The 13,923-nt window shown below is 40.1% G+C and overlaps 1 protein-coding gene across 8 annotated transcripts in view; it reads left to right on the top strand.

The window, feature by feature from the left end:
• Positions 1–13,923, top strand: part of CHRM3 (cholinergic receptor muscarinic 3) — a 379,451-nt gene that overhangs the window by 59,391 nt on the left and 306,137 nt on the right. For all 8 annotated transcript variants that reach the window (XM_080389750.1, XM_080389756.1, XM_080389744.1 and 5 more), the window contains exon 1: positions 1–13,923. This exon is cut by the window's left edge and continues 59,391 nt beyond it; it is cut by the window's right edge. The gene's annotated coding sequence lies outside the window, so the exon portion shown is untranslated.

Raw genomic sequence — 13,923 nt, forward strand, 5'->3', positions numbered from 1 at the left:
TGTGGTCTGTGCCCAGGAGGGGACACTGTGATGTGTACATGCCACACCAGTGCAGAGCCTCACTTGGTGTCTTAGGTCTGGAGGTTTTGTTTCTTTCTCATTGGCCTTTCCATTTTCATCCAGTTGCCTACTTAAATTGGGTGCTGATGCTACAAAACAACCCCAAGCACTTCTTTTCTTACCAAAAGTTCCCCTAATAAAGAACAGCTAATGCAGTACATGCGATGGATTTTACATGATGGGATTTTTGTGGTCACTTCTCATTCATTCTCAGCTACTTGAAAATGCAATGCAGAGATGATGACTGTGGTTTTAGAACAACCAAACTGATTTTTATAAGAGGATGAAAAAGTGAGTGAATGTGCTTTCATATTCATGAAGACTGCTGTCTTAATTTTATGAATGCCAGAATAACTATCCAAGATTAAGATTTCGGACAAATGAGGTTAAAAGAAACTTTCTAAAGTACTTAAGATAATTTAAATTTAAATACTCTGTGAAAAAAAAGCAGTTTCTGCAAACAGCCTGTTAACATGGGAGTTCTAGTGCCTGCCAAACTCCAGCAGCTTCTTTTTTTTCCTTATTTAAGTAAAGATAGAACACCACTTGCTCATTTGAGTCATTTATGTCAGTGCCTGGAGAAGGTGAAACACAACGATTCCAGTGCAATCCTGTGCACTGTGTCAAATCTACAGCCTAATGCTGCTCATCATCCACAGCACACATTTCACATCTTATGCATTGTGTGATCAGAAAAGGAAAATATTTTCTCTTCTGTTCCCCCAGCTTATAGTGCCAGTGCATTACTGTATCACTCAGAGTATGACACAGACTCCTCTCCAGCAAAGGTAATGAAGTGAGATCACCCACATCATAGTTTTCATGAGTTGAAATCCATACGCCTTAGTAATAAGTCAAGCCTGCCAGCAATTTGCCAGCAACATTATTTAAACGCCATTTAACACCTTACAAGGGTCCTGCCAACAGGGCAGTCAAAATATAAATGAGCATCTTGAACTGAGAGAATTCCTGGGGATGGGCAATTAAAACCTGCAGTCCTGGTAAAAGGAACAGCATAGGTGGTGGTGGCAGAGCATCCTCTCCGCTACGTTGAACTGGTGTGTTTCAGCCTTGGACTGCATGGATCACCCACAGGGGTGCAAGAAGTCATTTTTCATGCTTATCTGGCAAGTCCTGACTGTGATCATGGGTCCCAATTAATGTAGGGCACTGGAAATAGTTTATTTACACAGGTGTCCCTTCTGATAAGCTATCTCCATCTTTTTCATCTATTTGTTGCACCATGTTGAGGCAAAACATTGAAAAGTCTAAAGAGAATTAGTTGCTGCAGAAAGAGCTCTTGACAATGACCTGTGTGGGGAAATGCACTTATGTTGAAATTCCCAAGGAAAGGACTAATTTGTCCCATTAATACTAATTATTTGTTCATTTTCTCTTACTTTTGTGTCTTTAAACCTTGCCGAAGCATAGCAAAACCCCAACTGGTCAATTATGGTCATGCATGATGCCTTTCAAATAACTTTCTTGCACCCCTGACTAGCTTCATTTAGATATAAATAGGATGCTGCAAGCAAGAAATTACAGACTATATTTAGTCAGGCTCCTGAAACATCTAGTCCTGTTCAAGAACTTCCTTCACATGCAGTTATTAGAACATGGTGGGGAGTAAAAATCTACCCTTCCTACGTGACAGCCCACACCATGAGGCTACCAAGGAATTTTCCGAATGTCTTCCCTCCACACAGAGCCACTTTTCACTTTGGCAAGAGCTGCTGAGCACTTCACCCAGAACAATCTGTGGCCCAAAAAGGCTGACGGCTGCTGCTTGCTTTGGTGAAAGAAAAGATCATAATTTTCCAGATTAAGAGTAAACTAGAAAGTTCATAGGGAAGGTGAACCAAGCAGCTCCTTCCCCATTTTAACTTATTTTTACTGTCTTTGTTGAGTTTAGCTGTGCTGCAGCCCCACAGCCAGGTTCTTCACTCCCATCAGCTTCAGTTTAGTTTTTTTCTCTTTTGTTCCTCTGATGTCCAAATCAATTGCAATGAAGAAAACAGATAAATTAGTTTAACTAGACATGTTTTGTGTCCACCTCTATTCCGTTTCATGCTTTTTGACTCGTTCACTAGGTACAGGCATCCTTGGCCTGGAAAAACAAATCAAACCAAAATTTTTCCCTGATAAACCTGTTGTTTGTTTGTTTGTTTGTTTTTTACAATGAAGTAGAGGGGGGAAAGAAGCTTGCAATTACATTGATCTCTCTTGACCTTCTGTGCAATTTATTTGCACATTCTTGACTTCCAGCGTTCCTACATCTGCAAAAGCTTCCTCCAGCACATTCCTGCATTGTACTGACTGGCTCCCCAGCCAGGCTCATTTGTTACACAGTGCTGTGCTTGACTGTACTTGCCCTCAAATTTCAATTTGCAACCTTCAGTTAAGTTTTAGATACACTGAAGGGTTAGAAAAACTCTCTTTAATTAAACTTTTCTTCTGCCTTCTTTGTAGGTAAGCAGTGATGACAATGATTCAGGAACATTACTAGAAATCATATAATGATGGTTATGATGATTTTAACTGCTTGTGCTGGTTTTAGCTGGGGTAGAGATAATTTCCTTCATAGCAGCTAGGATGGGGCTGTGTTTTGGGTTTGTGCTGGAAACAGTGTTGATAATGCAGGGATGCTTTGGTTGCTGCTTAGCAGGGCTGACACAGCTGCTCCTCACCCCACCCCACCAGCGAGTGGGCTGGGGGGCACAGGGAGCTGGGAGGGGACACAGCTGGGACAGCTGACCACAGCTGACCCCAGGGGTATCCCCTACCAAATGATGTCACGCTCAGCATATAAAGCTGGGGGCAGAAGAAGAAAGGGGGACACACACACACACATTCAGAGTGATGGCGTTTGTCTTCCCAAGCCATCATTAGGCGTGACGGAGCCCTGCTGTCCTGGGGATGGCTGAATACCTGCCTGCCGATGGGGAGGGGTGAATGAATTCCTTATTTTCTTTTGCTTGTGTGCATGGCTTTTGCTTTCCCAACTAAATTGTCTTCATCTGAACCCATGAGTTTTCTTACTTTTCCAATTCTCTCTCCCATCCCACCAGGGCGGAGTGAGCGAGCAGCTGCATGGCACTCAGCTGCCGGCTGGAATAAACCACGACAGTGCTTCTTAAGATAGCTACATTTTAAAGTAGAAACACAAAATGAATCTTTATTTATGGCATTAAGCAGTCTTGAACTGTCCCCAAGATGAAATGCACTTTTCATTTTGGATGTATAGTTTCCTCCAAAGCATTAGTGCTTTTGGCTAGCTAACCACTACATCCCTTCTACCAAATTATTAATTATACCATCTATCAAAGCAAGTAGTCAGAAAAATGGTTTGTCCTGCCTTCTTTGCCTTTTTGCTGTCTCAAATCATCTTCCCACTTATGTGGAATAATGAACACAGGAACAGATCCTCCTTCATCCTTAACCTGAAAGAATTTGGGGTTTGGTGTTTGTGACTGAAGGGTGGGAGGAAAGAGGGAGCTCTGGGGGCAGGCAAGGGGAGAACTGCTCTCCCCTGTGGACCCGGGCTGACTCTGCAACCTTTACATGGAAAGATAATTCAGGCTAAAGTGCAGTTACCTATCCTAAACCTAAATTTTCTGATAGGAGGAAAGCCTGTAGGGAGCCTGGGAGGGAGCCATACTTGATCATAATTGTTTCTGTACTTTCGTGATACCTTTTTCTCTTTGACTCCCAACTCATTTGACTCCACTGAACTGGTGGAATAAGTTTTGTAGTAATTAGCATATTAACAAATTTTAAATAAAAATTTAAATTTCTGTTCTAGTTCAGCAGTCAGAAAACCATCCTTCTAAAATGAAGTGACCTAGTACCTGGCAATTCGTATTTCATAGTTCTTGCTTGAATAGTACACCCTTGTCCTCTACAACTCTGCAGAACTCTTTTGAGTCTCCATTATTAATTACACTCTTCCAGACTTAATTTTGTCTTAAATTCTTTTGTTATTTGTTCAAAATCATGCAAACCATACACAACTCAAAGGTAAGTTTAAATCTTTGCTGGCCTCCTTGTATATGGCCACCAGCTACTGAATTTGATCAACTTGCATAGAGGAAATAAAGAATTATTCATCTTATTTGCTATTCTTATTTTCAGTATTCTCCTTAGAAAATTATGATTTCCCTGTGGCCTCCAAAAAAATCTGAATTTAATTCCATGATTTCTGCAGAAATTCAACTCTTAATAGTTCCTTCTGAGCCAAGGAATAAGTAATGAGTTTACTTCTGCTACACCTCTCCCTTATTAAGAGTGTGTTTTGGAAAATGAAAAATACAGCCTGTCTTGCTTGAAATACTCTGATCCCACACCAGCTCAGGGTTTTAATTTGATTTTCTGAGTACTGTAAAAAATGCATCCCAGTAAGTGAGGAATTTTCCAAGTGCTTTCTCTTCTTACACTGGGAGAAGCCCAAAGTAACTTTTCCAGCCCTGTGTCCTGCTGTGCCTGAAGCTCAGCCCTGAAGAGGTGACCACCTCCAGCTACCCAACACGTAGGCTTCACCTAATGAATCTGGCTCCTCAGTCCTGACAATAAAGCTGATATAACTGTGTGCCTCATCACTCCTTAACTCTTCTCCATCAAAATGATTTGGTCTAGAAGAGACCTACTGGTGGAAATGTCTAGGATAGCCATGTCTCCTTGGAAGGCACCTGGCTGTTAACTTTTGCCATTGAGCAGTAGAGCCCCAAATTTTGATGTTTCTTTAGCTTTAATTCCCTTCTGGCACATGAGCTGTATCAATCTAGCATCATCACCTCAAATTTCTGAAGTGAGAAAATGAAGCGCTTGCTGTGTCTCCAAAAGCTGCGATGAGATGTGATAATGGTGTTTCTACAGAACAGCTGATGACTTTCCCCTGCCACAGTAAAAGTTGTGACAATGTATGAAATCATCTCTGTAGCTGTCAGTTCAAAACATATCCAAAAATGCTAGCGGAACATAGATAGGTGTTCCTTGTGATCAAACTTTCTAGATGGGAGTTTTCAATGTAATTTTTCAGGGAAACAATAAAACCAAATTAAGGGTCAGGAAGAACCTGGAGTGTGTTAGAATAAATCATACAGGATTTTGATATTATGCAACACTTCTTGATGACCCAAATTTTACAAAAAGAATTTTTTTTAAAATAATATGTTCATATTGATTGCAATGAGATGATGCAGGCAGCTTATATTTTACTTACATACTTTTGTTATCAGTTAGCCCTGCATTAGGGCACCATTTTTGTGTACTGATGACATTGAAGCTTCTAAGAGGTGTGAATTTAGGTTTCAAAGCCTTGAAAAGCTCTGTAAAGCTGTCTCTACACTAAAACAAAGTAATATCTCAGCCACTGCACTATCAGTGTTTTCTAGTGGCTAATGGAAGCTGTTCAACATGCAAACTGATGTGAGTCTTTCTTCTGTGTGGAAGATCACTATGTATTTTTCTAGAGAAGCAGTAGGTCTAACCTAGGACAGTGGGTTCCAGTTCTAGCTGCAGACACATAGATGTAGGAGTGATGACTTTTGCTATACATCTCCAGATAAACAGTAGTCAAGGCTGTATAGCCTTTGCTGAGCTATTTTAAGAGGGAAGTGTTGGCTTTCAAGTGGAGTTACAGTCCGCATGACATCTGCTTTCTGTCTTCAGAGAGAGCGTGTTTGTGAAGACTTATAAAAAAAAGTATACTCACATAATGATTTTGTCAGGTTAATTTGATCCATCCCGACGTGAGATTTCTAATTTCAGTTTAGATTCTATTATTTTGACAAAGATGCTGCATATGTAGGGCAAAAATAATAACTACATTATACTACTACCTACCAGGGTGAAACGATGGAAGTGATGGATTCTGAGTTTGAAGCCACTATAACTTTAATTAAAATTAGGAAGTCTGATGCTCTGTCTGGCCACATGACCAAATTCAATGTCTTATTGTTAAAAATGATTTTTGCTATTAAAAGATAAGGAGTTTGCCATATGCATTTGTTGCATTTTGGTATGCTTTCAAATCTGTTGGTAGCATTCAAGTGTTGTCCTTAAATATGTAAGTTGTTTCAAAGTTAGGGTAATTTAAATTTTAAAAGTCTATACTCGTTATTACTCATTTTATTATTTTCTTGCTGCTGCTGGAAGAACTGATTGCTTTCTTCAGTCAAATATTGACCAGAAGAGCATCTGCAATTATAATCACCCAATATCCTTTCTCCAGAATTAATATTTATAAGTTTAAATAAAATAATGCTATTCCTGTTGCACAGTTGGTCTAACTTCATGGACTCATCTACAGCCCTTTTCATTCCTTTACTGTCACAGCGGAAGCCTAATAGCCTGTGCCTAGTAATAGCGGTTTACATTGTTCCTGCACTGTGTCTTTTGGTTCAAGCAGATGAGTAAAGTCCTACTGCCACTGAGAGGTACTGCCTAAAAAGAGTGCTGGAGCAGTGCAGAGAGACTTGGTTTCTTCCAGTACAAGGCCTTTAGAAGTATTTTTATGTAGTGCCCTTTGGAAATGGAATCGTGGCAGCTTTTGGTTGATTCAGAGGGATCAGAACAGGACCAGAAGCAGCTCAAGATTGTAATTCCTTTTGTTCATTTCTAATCTTTACCTTCACATGGTGCTCACTGGTGAGCCTGGGTTCAGGTCTTCCTTGCTGAGCCAGTGTTTGTAAGGATGAGGAGCTGAAGCAAGCAAGGGACCCCCAGGTGGGGATGCGCAACTGTCAGGGGCTTTTCAGAGCTCAAGGGAAAGGTGCGACTTCATATGTACCTGTGGTGCCACAGATTCCTGCTGACTTATGTCAACTCGCAGGTCACATTTAGGTATTACAATTGTCCCAGTTCTCCACAATATACCACAGCTCCTGGAATAGGCCATAGCCATTAAGTCATAAAGCAAAAGTGGTCAGAAACCAACCCACCAGCTCTTTTTTCCATCCTGACCTCTCTGGTTCAGTTTAAATACTTCACAGAGTTCAATTTTGATGAATATTAGAAAGAAAACAAGCAGGTCTCTGACGTAGCAGGCAGATAAAGATTTGAGAAGGATGGACCTACTCACCAAATGCCTGTTCCACCCTACCCTGAGCTGCCAGGGTCTGGCATTCTGGGATGAGGATCTAACACCTCAGGGTTTAACAGCAGATCCTGAAGCATGGGGCACAGAAGGGACCTCTCCAAAAACACCCATGCAACAACATTTGAATTTCAATGGATTTATTCTCTGTGGAAGCAGAACTACATTGCTTTACCATGAAGTGGATTTAATTCGTTTCTTTTCTGAGTTTTTCACACCTGCTTTTGTTGTGCTTCTGTGTGCTTGCTTGCTTACTTGCTAAAGATATTGGCCAGTTGGGGAAAAAGAAAGGATGGAATGAAACAAAAGTCCTAAAGTATACGCCTTGATTAACAGATGGCTGAGAAGAGTGGGATGGCAAAAGCATGTTGGTCTATAAATAGCTGAAGGATGGAGTGAAAAGATAGTGTTGGACTAACAGGAGACATCTTTTATGAAATATCAAGATTTTATCATAAAAATATCAAGATATGTTACGTAAATATTTTAAAAGAATGGTTTATTGGGTGACTTTCTGGCTCACCTTATCTTCCATATTTCCAAAATGCCAAAAAGAAATAAGCCATCCTTTTCTGCGGATGATGTAATGACATGCTAACACATTATTTGAAAATATTACAGTTAATACCCAAAGAAACTGCTCTTAGATGAAAAATGTGTCCAGATAAGGAAGGTGATCATGTTCAGAACTATGGTGGCAAAGTCATGATCAGTCATCCCACCATTGTTGATATCAAGACATCTCAAAAAAAAAAAAAAACCCACCCAAAAAATAAACAAAAAAGTAAAACAAAAGAAGTGCATTTAAAGGTTAAATTCCTTATTTTTATTCATTGTGTTTGGTTTTGGTTGGGGTGTGTCTGATTAAATTTCGAGGCAGATGAGAAAAAATTCCTTTTTCACAATAAATGTTAAAAAAGGTTTTGATTTACCTGTTTTAGGGGGAAATGCCCAAAACAACACCACGGATTTCCCAAGGACTATGCAGACCAAACTCTTCAAATGTTAAATCCCATGTGGGATGCTAACCCTAAAAGAATCAGCAATAGCCTTTTTTTCAACGGAAGATAATAAAATACGCTGCAGATTTGTTACATGCCCCTTTCCTTCCCCCACCCCCCCTCCTTTCTTTCCTGTTTTGTGTCTTAAATCCTTCTGATTCCATTTGTTGTAACCCAATGTCTCCTCAAAATTTGTCTGAAAGGTCACTGTGGCCAGCTCTATGGATTTAAACACCACTAAAGCTGTTGCCTGTATAAAGTTGAAGGCAAGACCTAAAAAAGGACATATTTTGCACAAATTTTAGTAAAATTCAGATGCATAAATTCAGAATTGCAGTCTGAATTAATTTGCTATTAATTTTTAAAACATCCGTATTTTATTTATGCATCCCGCATTGAGAAATTAGCCAAACATCTAAACTTTTGCTCCTCTAAACACCTGCTGCAATTTGAACATCTCTGTGTCTAGCTTCTAGGTAATACCTGGACCAATTTAGAAGCAAGTATGTCCATACTCAAGGTGTATTGACACTCACATATTAGTTCAGATCAAGAAAAGTGAATTTCCTGATTTTCTCCATCTACCAAGGTTTGGCCTGCCATCATAAAGTAGTCTTACAGCATGTGAACTGGGGGATGAAACTAAGTTCGAAGATGTTCCCACTAATGGGCTTTCAGCTCAGACTCTCATAAAATATAGACACAGTTTCTGCTAGCGGTTAGAAAATTTATACAGACCTGCATATGGAATGCCCTTCTCAGGGAGCGGTTGGACATGACCACTACCCCTCCTAGAAGGGATGGTTCAAGAGGGAACATGGATCCATGAATTCACATCTAAGGTGTGCTCCTTGGAAGAAGTTCACAGAAGTTAGGTGTGAGTTTTTAAGTAATTTCTAGAGAAAAAACAGTTTCAGTATTTGTTCCCAGAACTACTTCTGATCTGCAACCAATGCAGCCAAGCCTATCGGCTGGGCTTGCACAGCCATATTCCCTCTCATACTTTCAGGTTTTAGTGCTGCAAATCTTTCCTTGCTCTCTGAATCTTTCCTTGCTCTCTGAATCTTTCATTGCTTTCTACACTGTGTCACGGTTCCAGCAGGAGGGACTGATAAGACACGCTACAAAGCCTGTGACTTGGACTGAGAGCCTGGCAGTCCTTACAGCACAGTCAATAAGCTCCTTGAAGATGGTCTTTGTCTTAGTTTTGCCCAGGACACCAGTCTGTGTGCTTCCAAGCTGTTCCACACTGGAATCCAAAGCATAACAAAGGGTGATGAGGACATTTGCTTTGAAGGTGCACTCTTGGCCCAAATGAAGCCATTAACACAGGTGTACCCTGTCAAAATCCTCTTAAAAATAGGATACATTGGCTGGGCACCCTGAGGGTGAAAACAGTACCAAACTTCAATCCCTAGCATTCTGCAAAAATGTTTTGGCATTGTGCTCTGGCACAAAAAAGGATAAATAATCACTTTTCCTGCAACAACTCTCTTCTAGGTCTCTGCAAGTTTGGGGTTGCTGCTCTGTCTATTGAGATAGCAGCTCTCAGGGCAGGAGTCACCGCTGATGTTCCTGTTGACAGCAGTACCTCCATGAATCCCTGAGTCAGGGGGCTTTAATGTCCTTTCTGGATAGCTCTTGATGTTGCCTTACTTAACTGAAGAAAGTTTTTTAGATCAGAGTTTAGCATTCCCCCTGGAGACCAATGACCTGCTTTGGGGATTGGGTATCTGGAAGGTGGGTACTACAGCATCCAACGAATAGTAAAATAAAAATAATAATAAAAAAAAAAAACACAGAAGAAACAACCAACCTAAAAACATTAGGGCTGTCTTCTAGAAAACAGAATTTCATAGAAGCTAACAGCCTCAGGATCAGAATATACAGATTTCATATTTCAGGTTTAGGAATAAACAGGCAGTATTTTCATTTTCATGACATTTTTTGCTGACTTACTGGGCATCACTGACTCCTGTCTGCTGGTGGCAGTGCTTAATTGGCTACTTCTGACTCTTGTGCCTGCTTTCCTTCTCTCACACAAACACAGCAAATCCCTAGCAGTAGCCTTTTACAGATAATTTCAAATGTTTATTCTTTTGGCCAAGAGCAGGTGAAACTCGTGCATTCACTTCTCCACAGTTTATCAAGCTGTCATATTAAAAAATACTTTAAAAAAATAACCCACAGAAATTTAAGCACCAAAATTACATTCCTGAAATAAATAAGTACAATGCACCCAACTCTGCAAATATAAATAAAATGAAAACAGCATACCATATGGGACTCTGTCAAGCTCTATGCCTGTGGGTGTAGCCTAACCATCACAAAACACCTCTTTGCATCTGAATGTTTTTATATTTAAAAGTTATAAAGGCAAAACTACAACAACAATAATAATAACAAAAGGAATACCTCAGTATTTTTCACATTTAGTGCTTCCTATGCAGCAGGTACATACAGAACCCCAGAGCGATACAGACAAGAGTGCATACCCCCTCCTTCTGTCCACCCACATATACAAGGGCAATTATAGCCCAAATGACAAGATCAGTTTAAAAGATTTTTCTCCCAGCTTTCGTGATTTTTATTACAGAACTTCACCTAGTCTGACTAATAAGGACCGGAGAAGATCCTTGATAATTTACATATACAGACCATAACTTCTGTTTAAGCTGTGGCATGTCTTGTGGACAGGACTACCTTTTGGACAGAAGGCTTTAAAGGATGGAGAATCCTGTATTTTTCTAGGTAAATTGGTACAGTGTTTTTTACTCTTACTACTAAATTGCATATAATTTCTACTCTGAATTTGTCTAAATTCAATTTCCAGGCATTGGATTTCATTATCCTTATTTTACCAAATTAAAGAAGTCAATATAGGAAGTCTTCTCTCCACAGAGGTACTTCTGAAGGCCATGATCACATCACGTGTTAGACTAATTAACTGCCCTGAGTCTCTTAATTCTCTCTAGACCTCAAATCAATTTTGTAGTTCTTTCCTGAACTTTTCTAATCTTTCAGCATTCTTTTCCGAGGCGTGGGTAAAATCAAACATAACTAAAATCCCACCCTGTAGGAGCCTCACCATGATGACACAGGATTGTCATGTCCTAACCCTTCCTGGCAATTCTCAGCTCAAACATCCAAGGACTGTGTTCACCTTTGTGGCTTCAACACTGCAATAGGAATTTGTATGCAAATTATTTGGCTCCTAGATGTCTGACTTTTTACTTATATATGCCAAAAGGCATTTCTCTCTGATAAACCTGTTTGGTGTTTGGCTTTTGGGGTTTTGTTTTGTTTTGTTTTGTTGGTTGGTTATTGTTTTGTTGCTTTGTCCTTAGGAACATATAGCATTTTACCAGTTTTTGTAATCTACTATTTTTTCTGATAAGGACATCTTATATTTTCTCCAGGTCATGCTTAGGGTTACCGAAAAACACTAATATAATGAGCCCAATAAATACATATGCATAAAAGGATTATACTATTTGAACATGTTGTGGTTTACCCCAGCTGGCAACTTGGGATGGCAGGGAGAATCAGAAGAGTAAAAGTAAGAAAACTTGTGGATTGAGATAAAGGCAGTTTAATAGGTAAATCAAAAGCCACGCACACAAGCAAAAGAAAATAAGGAATTCATTCACCCCTCCCCATCGGCAGGCAGGTATTCAGCCATCCCCAGGACAGCAGGGCTCCGTCACGCCTAATGATGGCTTGGGAAGACAAACGCCATCACTCTGAATGTGTGTGTGTGTGTCCCCCTTTCTTCTTCTGCCCCCAGCTTTATATGCTGAGCGTGACATCATTTGGTAGGGGATACCCCTGGGGTCAGCTGTGGTCAGCTGTCCCAGCTGTGTCCCCTCCCAGCTCCCTGTGCCCCCCAGCCCACTCACTGGTGGGGTGGGGTGAGGAGCAGCTGTGTCAGCCCTGCTCAGCAGCAACCAAAGCATCCCTGCATTATCAACACTGTTTCCAGCACAAACCCAAAACACAGCCCCATCCTAGCTGCTATGAAGAAAATTAACTCTATCCCAGCTAAAACCAGCACAGAACATAATGAAGCAATTTTTATATTGTGCAATGAAGACTGTCAGCTCTTTTGCTTTGTGAAATAAAATAACATAGAAGACCAAACTATTTGAAGATGTTTAAAGTCAATATGATACACTGTTATTAAACAAACTTCTAATTTCCATTGATAACAGAACCTATTTTGTTTGGCAACAGTACGTTCCCTCAACACTCATACCCATGTGAACGTGCATGAGCTGTACTTTCACCTTTTGGGTTACCTCAAGGAACACTCCTACAAAGCACATACACAGCTCGGCTTGCACATCATGCCACATAGTCAAGGTTGAGTCTTGACTAGTCTTTGTTCCCAAATTTCTACCATTTTCCTGCAAATCCTTCTTTACCAGTGAGCCTGAAATGTTCAGATACTTTCATTCCCCTGCCTGTGTCTGGATTTTACTCGTGTTGTTTATTTCACTGCTATATTTTAACTTCCTGTACCTGTAAAACAAGTTGTCCTGCAAACTTTATCAAGAAACCTAACTCCCACACAAACAGCAAATGCAAAGCTTACAATGGACCCCACTTTGCACTGGTTTTGACTCACATGTCCAGTTTTAAATATGTTCAATGTTCACTCAAAACAATGACTTAAGTGGATGAAAAGCCATTATTTCAAAATTCATTTTGTCTGAAAGTATCCCTGTAGATTTGTATGGTTTCTGCTCTGAAGACCTAGTGCCTAAAAGCAGTCAATTAAATATCAGAAACCCAATAGGAATGGGGTTTGGTTCTCCTTTGGGAAGGGCAGTGTACTGAAAGTGCCAGCAAACATATCTGGGGCTGAGCTGTATCCCAGTCTTTCCTCCGTATCAGTCCTTCCTCCGGGCTCTCATTGCAGAAGTTGAGGCTGGAGACCAGGGAGTCAGAAAGAGCCCAGTCTGATTTCAGTATTCATTTGGGGGTTGTTGAACAGGACATTGAGAAAGAAGGTTACTCTCTCCTTGTAAATGGAAACTAAATTTTATCTGCAAATCTCAGAGAGAAAATGATAGTGGAATCTGCAATTCCACTTCCACAGTCATTTCTTGGAATACAGTTGGCTTTAAGAGCATTTAAGAGGGTACTTTGACTGCTAATTTGAGGATTCAACATAGTTACTTTGACTATAAAAACAATGCATTTGAAAAATATGTGTGACAGATTTTCTGTAGATTAATGAATATAATCATGAAGAACAAATCAAATGAAGAAGACTTCCAGAGAGAGTAAATTCACTTAAAAATCTGTAGAAAGGGTAATTTATATCTAAATAAAGCTCTGCTAAGGATGAGCATCCATGAACCCACAGCTTTTTTCATGTTCTGGGAGAGAGTTTCCTCCCATTCAGATTTCTTTGAGGTTTTGTTTTTCCTTCACAGAACAGAAAACAGATGAAAAATGTTACAAAAGGAGTTTTTAAGACTGTCAAGATGACAGGTTTCCTCCTTCAGTCTACTGACCTAATTCCTGGCTAAGAAATAAGCACTCTCAATCACACTTAAAAGGGTTCCATCAGAAGGAAGGTACAATACCTTTATCTGATACAATAGAAGTTAAATTGGGTCCTGGTCTCAGCTAATGGAGGTTGTATACACTGAGGAAGCAGCTGAATGCTTGGTCAGGGCAAATAGATTATTTTCTTACATTCACAGTGCATAACTGGAGAGACAACCTGCTCAGACGTTACTCTGCACACACATGTAGTCC

Source organism: Falco punctatus (genome assembly GCF_963210335.1).
Source record: "Falco punctatus genome assembly, chromosome: 5".
Classification (NCBI taxonomy): Eukaryota; Metazoa; Chordata; class Aves; order Falconiformes; family Falconidae; genus Falco; species Falco punctatus.